We start from the raw sequence: 13625 nt of genomic DNA on the forward strand, positions 1-13625 counted from the left end.
ACAAATTTCTAATCAGACAATCACAGCAGCAACTTATTACGGTATGGCTAGGGTTACCATTTTTGATACAAAAAAATAATGGACGCGTACTGCAGCAGGGGCCATATCCTTAGATACACACACACACACACACACACACACACACACACACACACACACACACACACACACACACACACACACACACACACACACACACACACACACATATATATATATATATATATATATATATATATATATATATATATTTATATTTATTTATACACATTGAAAGGGGACAACAATAAATGGTTGTGAATGCTGTAATGGAAGAACGCAGCATCTCATTTCTAACAAGACGTGTTCTCTGTTCTTGTGGTCTCCCGAGTTCGTTCTTCTGAGGTAACCTAGAGCGGTCTTCAGGAGAATGCAAGTCCGTTGTCTATGTTCTTGGCATTGAAAAACAGCCATTTTGTGTTTTGCTATGTAAAATGATTTAAGGCAGGGGTGCTCAACCCTGTTCCTGTGGATTTCAACTCCAATCCATATCAAACACACCAGCCTGCAATTATCAGGTTCTGTTCAGGTCCAAATTAATTGGTTTAGGTGTATTTGATCAGGGCTGGAGCTGAATACTGCAAGAAGACAGATCTCCAGGTACAGGGTTGAGCATCACTGGTTTAAGGTATTTACAACAGACTGCACAATTACCTAAATAAGATCAGGCAACTAAGAACTTAGTTCAGCCTATGGGTTTTAGTGTTGAGAAAACTTTACTAAAAACTTAATGCTACAGTATTTTTTAATTTTTAATTTTATTTATTAATGTTGTAAATACTAAAAAATATGCAGTATAACACTTTACTCTAATATGTTTAAAAACACTAGTATTTTTTTATGTGGGTAGGGTTTGGAATGAGTTTTTGCACTCAAATGATGAAATGTAAAACTGACCATGGTTGATTTAAATCTTTACATACAGTAGTCATTGTACGGGCATTTCTATAAAAACCCAATCAAAGTGTAAAAGTGAATGACAGAAATGTACATGCATTTAGGAAAAGTGCAATTTATTCAAAGTGATTTTACATTAAATTCAAGGAGTGTGTTTTATGAGGCAATGTTTTCCATTTTTCTCAAGACCTTATGTTATACATTCTCTGCTGTTTGAAAGGTGGAATAATAAAGTAGTGCAAATTTATAGCTCATAGTTTGTGAATTTATTTTTCATAATAAAGACTGCATATCTCAGAATGAGTATCTATTCCACTTGTAAATTTATCATGATTTATATCTCATGTTTATAACTTTTTTCTGGTCAGTCAAACTTTAGACATGCATATTTCCAACACTATCTCACAGCAATTGGTAACTTTTTGATTTAGTGGGTAATTCGTATGAATTTGTACAAACTCATTCTACAATTTAGTAACATTTGCTTACCCCCAATGATGGTTGGGTTTAGGGGTGGGGTTTGGTGCCACCCCTAATTTTAAAAATTAAACATTTTTATACGACTGGTAAGAATTCATATGAATCAGACACTAAATCAAAAAGTTACCAATTGCAGTGAGATAGTGTTGGAAATGTGCACTAAATTGTCCAAACATAAAATAGTTACATTTCCTCATGAGACCAGGCTGGTATTTTACAATTCAATTTCAACTTTGTCTCATATTTGTAATTGTGTGTGTATGTACGTATATATATACACACACACACACACACACACACACACATATATATATATATATATATATATATATATATATATATATATATATATATATATATATATATATATATATAAAACACAAAAGTAACGTGACAAGTCTGTGTATGTGTTTCTGTTCCCCTGGATGCACTTTCTCCCATTCTTTCCCTCGTCACCCTATTTACATCAGCGACCTTACCGGGGATTGGCTTGAGTGACGTAGGGTTTTTTTTTTACAAATTTGAACGGTCATGGAGGTCGGAGAGGTAGTTGGATACATGCAATTGTACATGTCACAATTGAAACCTGGAAAAAAATGAGACTTGCAGTGCATCCAGAAAGTATTTATATAAATTTTTCCACTTTTTTATAATGTTACAGCCTAATTCCAAATTGGATTAAATTAATGTATTTCCTCAAAGTTCTGCACACAATACCCCATAATGACAATGTGAAGAAGGATTTTTTTTAAATTGTTGCAAATTTATTAAAAATAAAAAACCTGAAAAATCAGATGTACATGAGTATTCACATCCATTGCTCAATACTTTGTTGATGCACCTTTGGCAGCAATTACAGCCTCAAGTCTTTTTGAATATGATGCCACAGGCTTGGCACACCTGTCTTTGAGAATGGGATATATGCCGAGCTAGTGTGTTTCCCATACTGATAAACGTCTGTTGACCTGTTATTGTGAGTTTTTTTCCATTTAATACGGTTCCATTTAAAGCATCAATGTTGTAATGTTATTCAAATACAATCAGTTAAACAGACTTTGGCATTCATATAGTTGCTTAAGCGTAAACGAGACGAAAAGCCGTTTGCTCGCACAGGCCCTTCAGAATTGGCAGGCTAGCGCAGAAGCTCTATTGAATATACTGCGGTAAAATAACTGCTCAAATTATAAAGATATGGCGGGGGAAATGTAATTTAATGCAGTGCTTCTTGTACAATCTGAGACCCACCTTATATTAGATATCACTCAGCCAGTGGAGATTGCTGATTTTTTAAAGAAAATAGACCTTAAACGCTCCGATTTTGCATTGGCATATAATTCACCGGAAACGATTAACCCAGGTTACTGGCAAATTAAAAGTCCTAGCATGCTTCGGCATATAGCCTATTTTTGCCCATTCCACTTTGCAGTACCTCTCAAGCTCTATCAGGTTGGATGGGAAGCGACGGTGTACAGCCATTTTCAGATCTCTCCAGAGATGTTCAATAAGATTCAAATTGGGCTCTGGCTAGGCCAGTGAAGGACATTAACAGAATTGTTGTGAAGCCATTCCATTGATATTTTGTCAGTGTGCTTTGGGTCATTGTCCTGCTGGAAGATGAGCCGTTGCCTCAGTCTGAGGTCAAAAGTAATCTAAAGCAGGTTTTCATTTAGGATGTCTCTGTACTTTGCTCTATTCATCTTTTCCTCTATTCTGGCTAGTCTACCTCTTCTTGCTGCTGAAAAACATCTCCACAGCATGATGCTGCCACCACCATTCAATGTAGGGATGGTATTAGCCTGGTGATGAACGGTGCCAGGTTTTCTCCAAACAGAACGACTGACATTCCCTCTAAAGAGTTAAATTTTTGTCTCATCAGACCAGAGATTTTTGTTTCTTATGGTCTGAGAGTGGGTGACACGATGGTGCAGTAGGTAGTGCTGTCGCCTCACAGCAAGAAGGTCGCTGGTTCGCTGGTCAGTTGACATTTCTGTGTTGAGTTTGAATGTTCTCCCCATGTTTGCATGGGTTTCCTCCGGGTGCAGGTGAATTGGTTAAGCTAAATTGTCAGTAGTGTATGTATGTGAATGAGAGTGTATGAGTGTTTCCCAGTGATGGGTTGCAACTGGAAGGGCGTCTGCTGCGTAAAATACTGGATAATGGTGGATAAGTTAGCGATTCATTCCACAGTGGCGACCCCAAATTAATAAAGGGACAAAGCCGAAAATGAATGAATGAATGAATGAATGGTTTGAGGGTCCTTCAGATGCCTTTTTGGCAAATTCCGGGGGGAGTGGCCTCCTTCTGGCCACTCTACCATGCAAGCCTGATTGGTGGATTGCTGCATAGATGGTTGTCTTTCTGTAAGGATTTCTTCTCTCCCCACAGAAGAACGCTGGAGCTCAGACAGGGTGATCATCGGATTATTGATCACCTCCCTGACCAAGGCCCTTCTCCCCCGATCACTCAGCTTAGATGGCCAGCCAGCTATAGGAACAGTCCTGGTGGTTCCAAACATCTTCCACTTACGAATGATGGAGGCCACTGTGCTCATTGGAACTTTCAGAGCAGCAGAAATTTTTCAGTCACCTTCCTCAGCCTTGTGCCCTAGACAATCCTGTCTCAGAGGTCTACAGACAATTCCTTTGTCTTCATGCTTGGTTTGTGCTTTGACATGCACTCTCAATCCTGGGACATCACATAGAAAGGTGTATGCCTTTTTAATCATGTCCAATCAACTAAATTTAACACAGGTGAACTTCAATTAAGCTGCTGAAACATCTCAAGAATGATTAGAGGAAACAGAATTTACCTGAGCTTCAAAGTAAATTTACAACAATTTCAACAAATCTTTTTTTCACATTGTCACAAGGTATTGTATGTAGAATTAAGGAAGTACATGAATTGAATCCATTTTGGAATAAAGCTATAAAAATGTGGAAAAAGTGAAGCGGGAAGTAGGAATACTTTCCGGATACACTGTATCTTGTAATGGAAGTATTCTTGCATTTACCACACAGTTGCAACTTCTGTTTCTTGTAATTGTGACTTACATTTACCCCAAAAATAAAATGCCCTCATCATTTGCTTTCCTGTCTGTGTATTTTTATCTTTTATTCGTTCTTGTTGAAAACAAAAGGTATTTTGATCGACTTTCATAGTAGGAAAGAAATTATTACGGAAGTCAATGAGCACCAGCAACTAGCATTTTTCAAAGTATCTTCCTTTGTGTTCAACAGATGAAAGAAACTATAATAGCTTTGAACAAATAATGACAGAATTTTAATTTTAGGGTGAACTATTGCTTCAAATCTTTAAATGTGTCAAAATTTCAACAGAACTGAGTGTTTTTGTGTGACTTTCTTCAACATTTTGCAATATTGCCAATAAATGATTTCATAATGGAGACTATAAAATGTCACTGTATTACATAATGCAATTTAATAAGAAATAATTGCTAATTGTATCTCATATTTCATATCTTTGATGATGTTTATTTCTTATTTCAATATTCCACTTGTTTTCTCTCTAAGGTTGACATACCTTCCATAAATTAATACACAAAATATTATTTAAAATAAACATGCACTGGCAAGTTACATAACACTTTAATAGAGCAAGCTATCAGAGGCCTTGAGTAAGCATATCAGCGTGTGAGGATGTGGTTTGTTGTCTGTTTTTCAAGCACTTTAGAGACTTGATCTGTTAATCTCAGTGATAAAGATGTCACTGTCACTGACAAAGCCTTTTTAAACATCTCTATAGACGATCACTGAATTAAGCCTGACAAGCTCTCAGTGCAAATTTACTAACGATCAATGTTGAAGCACATACAACTCTAACAGGCAACTATCTACAGTACCCCTCTCTTTGCATCATCTACCATTTTCATGCATTTTAACACAAGGGATTTATCCACTTGTCGCTTCTGTGTGGTCAGTGATACCATTTAGATGCTAAAAATCTTTGATATACACTTTCAGAAATAAAAGTACAACATCTGTCACTGGGGTGGTACGTCATTTAGTGAAGTTTGTTCCTCCCTACTGTTGCCACTGACTTGCTTGGTTTGGAGTTTGTGGAGCTGCGCATCGATGGATTTGCTCTTCAGTGTTTGGACTTTCAGCAGTGAAAATTAAACCACTCTGAACTGAACTGAATTTTAACTGGACTGACAGTTTCAATCTACTAGAACTACTAAGCTGCTTTTGACTGTAAAAGTGCCATATAAAAAAACATGAATTGAATTGAACTTTTTTACTTTTTAGGAATATATACACTGTAAAAAATTTGACCTTAAATTCACAGTAAATTACTGGCTAATAATTGCATTACTTTCACAGTAAATTACTGTATGTAAATTCAAAGTAAATTATTGTGAGGTAGTTCACAGTAATTTACTGTGGTTTTGTCACATTAAATTATTGTGAAATTACAACCATATATTGTAACTTTACAGTAGATAATAAAGTCTGTTACTGTGATTTCACAGTATTATCTTGTAGAATTAACTATATTTTACTGTGAATTTGCAAAACAATTACTGTGATTTAGCAGTAGGTTGCAGTTTAAATACCTGATTTAACTGTAAAGTTACAATTATATCCCGGATTACTGTAATTTAACAGTTTGGTGCTGTAAAATTTCAAAGCAATTTTAGGTCACACAAAAATGAAAATTCTATCTTGATTTACTCACCCTCAGGTTGTTCCAGCTCTGTTAAAAATGATTTTTTTTTTGTTAAACACAGGAATAAAAATATCAAATAATCCTCTTTGTGTCCAAACAACCTGAGGATGCGTAAATGACGACAGAATCTTCATTTTTGGGTGATCTGAGAAGACTCTAAAATCAAAATAAAAACAAACACACATACATTTTACAGATTTATTTAACAGCTTAATGACATCTGTGTAACCATTTCAGAAAACTTTCAAAAGGTGAAGGTGAAGCCTCAAAAAATACTATAAGAACATATTCATAAAAAAATCTGACATCATATGTAGCATACATATAAAAAGCAGTGCTTCAGAGTGCGCTCTCTCTGTCTCTCATTATATATATATATATATATATATATATATATATATATATATATATATATATATATATATATATATATATATATATACACACATGAGAGAGAGAGACAAAACTTCTTGCTAAATTAGGCAGTCGTCTATTCAAGGTCAATCATTTTCCTGATAATTTTACACACTTGCTGGTTGATGCGTCTTCTCTGCTTCTTTGACTTCGTCTGTCTCCCATCTCCAAACTGGTGCCCAAAAAGCACCTATAAGCAAAAGGGCAGACAAACAGTTAGCTTCATACAACACTACTGGGACACTACTGCTGCACTACAGAGCAAAATTACGGTTAGCTCAGTTTGAACATGCTGACAATACTGTAGCTCAGTCAAACTGCAATTATTTAAACAAAAACATCTGAAAAGCATTTCCATCACAAACACACAATCAAGAACAGTCTAACAACAAATAGTGGTTTTAATGACCAAGGCAGAGCATTTTAAAACAGTTGATTTGATTTACATCTTCTGTTTACAGACTATAATCTAATGCTGGGTTCACACTTATTGCAAAGTTAACACATGCATCACAGTACTTGCTCTTGAATACTAGCAGGATGTTTCTTGCATCAAGCTAATTTTTTATGATTTAAATATTAGGAAAATTTTGCAAAAAAAACTTGATTGAAGTGATACAGCACTTGTGTTGTATTCATTTCAATCAAGTTTTTTGCAAATATTCCAAATATTTTTCAACGTTTTTTGAGTTTCACTTAATTTGTGCTGCCCAGTAAAAATTTCCCACTATTTATGCATTTGCAATGACTTGTATGTAATCCACTCACCTGAATATGTAACTTCACATATGGTATAAGAGCCCCATCCTTTTAAAGACAGCTTCCCCTCTGGTCTCCAGCACAGACAAACAATTTGTGTCTGCAACACGGCCCTTTATAACAAGGGGACAAGGGGAGTCATGACTTGTGCTCCTATACATTCCTTGTTTAACCCCCCCCCCAAAACAAGCCCTCAGTTACAATATTTATTGTAGACATTACCTTAAATTCCAGAGTGCAAAAGGCATCTTCAGCATACTTCAGTTTCAGACCAGATTCAAAGTCAGTTGTGAAACCCAGGTGAGGTCCCATGACCACTCGACCCTCCAAGGAATAAGACTAAAAGGGGGAAAGAAGGACTAAATTAGAGGTGTTTGTGAATAATTAAATTTGTTTGTAGAAACAAAGTTGACATTCCATGCTCTGCCTATTAAAAACCAAGCAAACAAACACACATGCCCAGTAAAATTGCTAATAAAAATAAAAACTATAGTTTAAAAAAATCTTTGTCTAATATTTACTACTACTGGAGGTACTGGTGGAACTTCTGGAAGAAGAAAAAGAGTTTGTACAAGAAACTGCTCACAACAAATCTGTGAAAAACCTGACATTTAAAAATCTAATAAAAATGAGGAAGGCATCAACATTACCTTTAATAATCAAGCGAGGGTTGATTGGTAGCATCAGTGTTTCAACATCAGTGGCTGTAAAAAAATTTGAATATAATAAGAGTAGAATAAGACTCAACCTAACACACGCACGCACACACTCTATATATATATATATATATATATATATATATATATATATATATATATATATATATATATAGGTTTAGATTGTGATAATGAATTTAGGTTATATTTGTGTGCTCAGAATTTACTCACCTCACACTTTAGCTATTATCAGGTACACCTGAACACCAAAAAATAAAATCTACAGTTAGTGACAATATACAATTAGTTCTCATTAGTAAATGTTAGCACTGCATTAACACCAGTGAGAAATATACAATATGTACTGTGTTAGTGTTAGTTTAAAAGAATACAACTGAATTGTATTATAAGCCTCATTTAATAAAACAGTTAAGACTTGTTTCATAATGAGGTTAGTTTATTTAACTAACTTAACGTTAACGTTACAGTGAACAAAATTAACATACATGATGGTCACTAACCGTAACGTTAACTTAAGTGAAGGTCAGAGCTTACCTTAACGTTATAGTCATTTCACATTTACTTCAGTCTTGTACTGAAACAGAAAATGCAGTTAACAAGAAGTTAATTAAAGAAAATTCCCTTTCTTTTTTCAGGAACTAACGTTAACGTTATGCTAATACCTCAGAAAACACTACAATCACCATCTGGCGTCGTTAATTTCTTGCTTTAAAAAAAGGCGCGCTTAAACCCTGTCCGTGCGAGTACAACTAAAGTACTCGGTAAATTCCTGTTAAATGACATGCACTATACAGAAATACACATACAACAATCATTTAACGGACAAAAGTCATATTTTAACACTTACCGAGGATGAATCCGTTGGGTGAAGAGACGACGGCGTTGTCTGTGGTGATGGCGCTTGTTTGCGGTCGAGTCGAGTCAGTTCTGTTCAATGAATCGGCTCCTTTAAGTGAACAGTAAAGAGTCGAATTCGGCTCCTTTAAGTGAACAGTAAAGAGTCGAATTCGCCTGAAAACGATTCCGTTTTGTATAATATTGTAAGACGCAAACATATAATTCATTAATATTTCATCATATTGCTTGGTTCGTGTACTGCTTGTACACGAATTGCTTGTTGATCTGTTGATCACTTCGAGCTCATGAACACGTCTGATAAAATATCTGAATCTGATTCAATGTCACACGAGTCCTGAACCGAAGCAGTGCAAGAGTAATATATTGATTGAAATATAAAGTTAATTATTTTCTTAGCCATTCAAAATATTACATATCTCTGACTTTAACAATAAGAATAAAGTTCGTTTGGAGTGTATTGAGAATTATTATTTTTTCCTCCCAGGATTCATTTCGCACCAAGCTGCATCAAGCTGTAATGGTGGATGAGAAGGCACATAATATTATAAATATTGCTTGTAATATGTAATGAAATAAAGTTTTAACACTTTTTCATGCGAGAATGTAGTTCTTCAAAACTCAAATCTGTGGACTGTTAGTAAAGATTGTGTGTAATTTTAAGTGTGTTTTGCCGGTAGCGGAGATCTATGACCTCCAGGCGGTAACGGCGCTCTTTACTCATGTATCCGCCGAGAGGCGCCTGTCTTCAGGCTAGACATTGGGACAATTGCCCCGTCTTCGATGGCTCTATATGCGTCCGAAAATGAAGTTTTAACTGTTTTTCATGCTAGAATGTAGTTGTTTAAAACTCTAATCTGTGGTTTATTTATATAGATAAAAAAAATAATAATTTATATATATATATATATATATATTTAGTTCTGAGATTAGTGACCTCCAGGCGATGACAGGTGCCCAATACTCATGAAACCGTCTAAAGCAGACATTTACCCTGACATTGAAATAATTGTTGGCTGTTTAACAGTCTTTGGTTTCATTAATTAATTACTTTTTATTCCAGTTTATTATGTTTTGGCTAAGCACACAGTTATGTTCATTAAATATTATTTCCTATTCTATGTTAACTGTATAAAATTAAATAAAGGTACAGTACAATCAAAAAGATGTTGGTAACCAAATCGTTTTGGGGGCTATAACATTCTGTTATTATCTGTTAAAAGTTAATTTGTATTAATTTCTACGTTGAGTTTAAAAAAGGTTTGAATTTCTATAACTAACGTGCAAAAGATATAGCCCTTTTCACAGTAATTTGCTGTAATCATGCTACCTGCCGTAATTTCACAATAAAATTATGAATACAACATATTACTGTGAATTTTTCAGTTAAATACTGTGAAGGGATACTAATGTAATTTACTGTGAAAAATTACAGTAACTTGTTGTGAAAACCTGGAAATTTTTTACAGTGTAGGGTTGGGTATTGTTTGGGGTTATTTTGATACTGGTGCTAAATTGATACTTTTAAAATGGTACCAAAACTGTGCCTAAACCGATACTTTTGAGCCAGAAAAACATTTGACAAAAAATAAATAAATAAATTGAATCATTTTAATTGAACAATATAATTCAAGTTTACAGTACATACCAATTCATATTTGAATTAAATTGCTTTAATATATTTCTTTTGATTATTTGTTAGTTAGCATGAATGCAAGATACATTAGCTTACAACTAACCTGTGGAAAGGCTGTCATCAAATCAGGGAACTCCTTTTTTCTAGGGTTGGGGCTTACATGGACATCATAATCTAATGATTTGTCTTAATCCGAATATGACAATAATATTATTAAGGTGTTTTCAAGAGCTTTTAGAATGTTCCTTTCACGATCTCGTTTTACATGTTATAGCACATAGATTTATTAACGTCATTGCATCTCCACACTATCCAAAGTTTCCTTCTGAGTTTCATGTAATTTTGGGTGTTTCATTTCTAATTGTTCAACTTTAACTGCAGTTTCACTTTAATTCAGGAACATATTGTTCATGCCCCTATGGCAAACGGGGCTATTGGATGAGAATATGAAGTAAGGACTGGTGGAAAAGTGTTGTTTTAATGGGATTTGATACCATTTGAATCGAAAGAAAACAAACGTAACATTTTGCAATGCAGGTGTCTGTGGTCTTTTAAGGCAATCAAAAGAAGAAGAAAAAATAAATAAATACATAAATCACTGTTTACATGGTAGAATCTTAATTAGAGTATTTTCTTTATCATTTTAAAAATTGCAGAATTGGTGTCCTTGTAATCGTGCTCACTAAAAGTGCCAGATGATATCACAAGCTGTCAAAGACCAATCCTAAGTTTATTCCATGCGCCCTCAAATATTTTATTAGGATTACCATGTTTCCCCCTTAAACGCAACTTTTGTAAAGCATCTGCTGCACCAGTTGCTGTGTCAGAATCCTTGCTTGTAAAACATAGCCATACTATAGAATGCTTATTTGATGAATGTGATCATGCATGTTGATGAAGAAAGTCGCTCACTGGATTACTGGATGCGCTGTATCTTACTGATCAAACGATGGTGACAACAGTGTTTGTATCCCCAAAACTTGTTTAGAATTATATGTTTAATGATGGTGTGACACAATGCATACCTATGTGTGCCTTTGATGTACCCCTTGATGCTTTTATGTCACTGTCGCAGCTCCAGTGGCAACAAAATTAGGCACCGAAATTCATATGCTGTTTCAGTTCAGTGCATATCGATTACAGGTACCAGTGCCATAATAGCACCAGTTTTCGTAAATCCAACCTTATTAATATGTACCTTACAGGTAGAAATGTGATCCTTTAAGGAATCAAAGTGTACCTTTTAAAAACAAAACCTCACACACTGTAAAAAAAAATGCTGTACACAATCGATTTGTGTTGAGACGATATGAAGAAATTAAGTTAGCTTAAGTATTTACAATTTTAAGTAGATTGAACATCAAACAATTTAGTTTACTAAAGCAGGGTTTGAAGAATGTTTAACATCATTTGTTTCCAGATTTCAGCTAACCTGATGTTACTTTTGATGCTAATCCAACATTTCTCCTTGTATTCCTCTTCCCTTTGTTCCATTGTTTAATAATGTGGTTGCTCATTGATTATTATGTTTAACTCTGCCTTGTTTAATTCTTTATTTAGCTCATTGATTATGTACACCCTATGTTTGGTCCTTCCTTTTGCCTTCTAAACTAACTCCAAAATGAAATTAAGCAAATCAGCTTGTAAACTAGAACTGTAGTAGTCTGTTATCTGAATATTTGGCGTCATCTGAATATTTGGCCACCTCATCTCCTCATGCCAGTTATAAATGTCATTCCAACAACATGTTCTTGATTAACACGTACATGCAACATCTCGGAGGAAGCAGCACAGCTTTTCACTTGAGCTGATCAGCACCAATGTCATCCATGTTGTATAATATAATAAATAATTCGAAGGTATAGCAAGAGCAGTTGATTCTATCAGCTACAAGCTGTCTGCTATTTTAAAACCAGTGTCATGATAAATTCTCTACTAACTATAAATGGCAGCATTAACTAGAGTTTGGACAGTGTAGTGGCATCTTAAAAAAAAGTTTTGATACATTGATTGTTCAAATTGTGTAATTTATGACACCTTTAGTAGCCTGTCCTATCAGTTAACGACCTCACAGCGCACAGTAGATAATTTTAAACATTAATTCATCATTTTAAAATACTTTTCTGTGGAGGTTAATTCTGAAATCCAAAACAAATGCACTTTTGTCATTTTTGCCACTAGAGGGCATGTATTCACAACAAAAAAAGGTGTAACTTGATGAAATTGTGACTGACTGTAGAATCATGGGAGTTGTGGCCTTCATTTCATCCTAGAGAATTTAAAGAAATTACATCAATGGATGAGCTTAAAGGTCTTAGTGATGGGAAGTTCAGATCATTTTACTGAATTGAACCTTTGAGTCTCGTTCATTGAGATGAACAAATCGTTACCTTAGAAATAAAGGGTTCTATCTGACATTTGTCAAATTTGAGTTAATGACATATTCATATTAAATGACAACTTATTTACTTATTGTACTTATTATACTTATTTATTTATTTTAATAAGTTGTTTACATTAAGACTTTTTACTTAAAAGCAGCAAATGTTACACACATACTGTTTGCTAAATGAAATGCAAAAACTTTGAAGCTCCATATCCCAAAATCATTCAGAACGCAGATAGAACCTTATAATTCCAAGGTGACGAAATCTTTTTTTAAATCATTGTATTTATTTTGTTCAATTAGCCAAAATATTATTAAAATGTTACGAGTTGCTTTCAAACTCATCTAAAAAACGTTGATCACACTACAGACAAGCAGAGATGGCAAAAGTACACACATCCTTTCCTTAAGTAGAAGTACAGATAGTTATGTTTAAAATTACTCTCGTAAAAGTATAAGTACTGACTTAACTTTTGTACTTAAGTAAAAGTAAAGAAGTACAGCCTCAACAATGTACAAAAGTAAAAAAGTAAAATGTACTCGTTTCAACTACAGTCCAAAGATATGCAGTATAGGTGAGTAATAGAAAACTAAATTGGCAGTACTGTGTAAGTGTGTGTGTGTGTGTGTGTGTGTGAACATGAGTGTGTATTGGTGTTTCCCAGTACTGGATTGCAGCTGGAAGGGTTTCCGCTGTGTAAAACATATGCTGAAACAATTGTACATTCTTTCTGCTGTGGCAACCCCTGATAAATTTCCAATTTTTATGTAAAATGTTTATTGCCAATTTTATGAA

General features: G+C 34.5%; 1 long non-coding RNA gene across 1 annotated transcript; it reads right to left on the bottom strand.

Moving 5' to 3' along the window:
- Positions 1-6575: 6575 nt before the first annotated feature.
- Positions 6576-8875, bottom strand: LOC141377759 (uncharacterized). The gene is made up of 7 exons (XR_015509029.1): positions 8800-8875; positions 8487-8526; positions 8163-8190; positions 7926-7979; positions 7498-7614; positions 7285-7388; positions 6576-6706 (listed from the first exon to the last, which is right to left on the bottom strand). It is a non-coding gene; the product is annotated as an uncharacterized LOC141377759 (long non-coding RNA).
- Between the last annotated feature and the right edge of the window lie 4750 nt (positions 8876-13625).

Source organism: Danio rerio, chromosome 15, assembly GCF_052040795.2.
Source record: "Danio rerio strain M-AB ecotype USA chromosome 15, GRCz13ab, whole genome shotgun sequence".
NCBI lineage: Eukaryota > Metazoa > Chordata > Actinopteri > Cypriniformes > Danionidae > Danio > Danio rerio.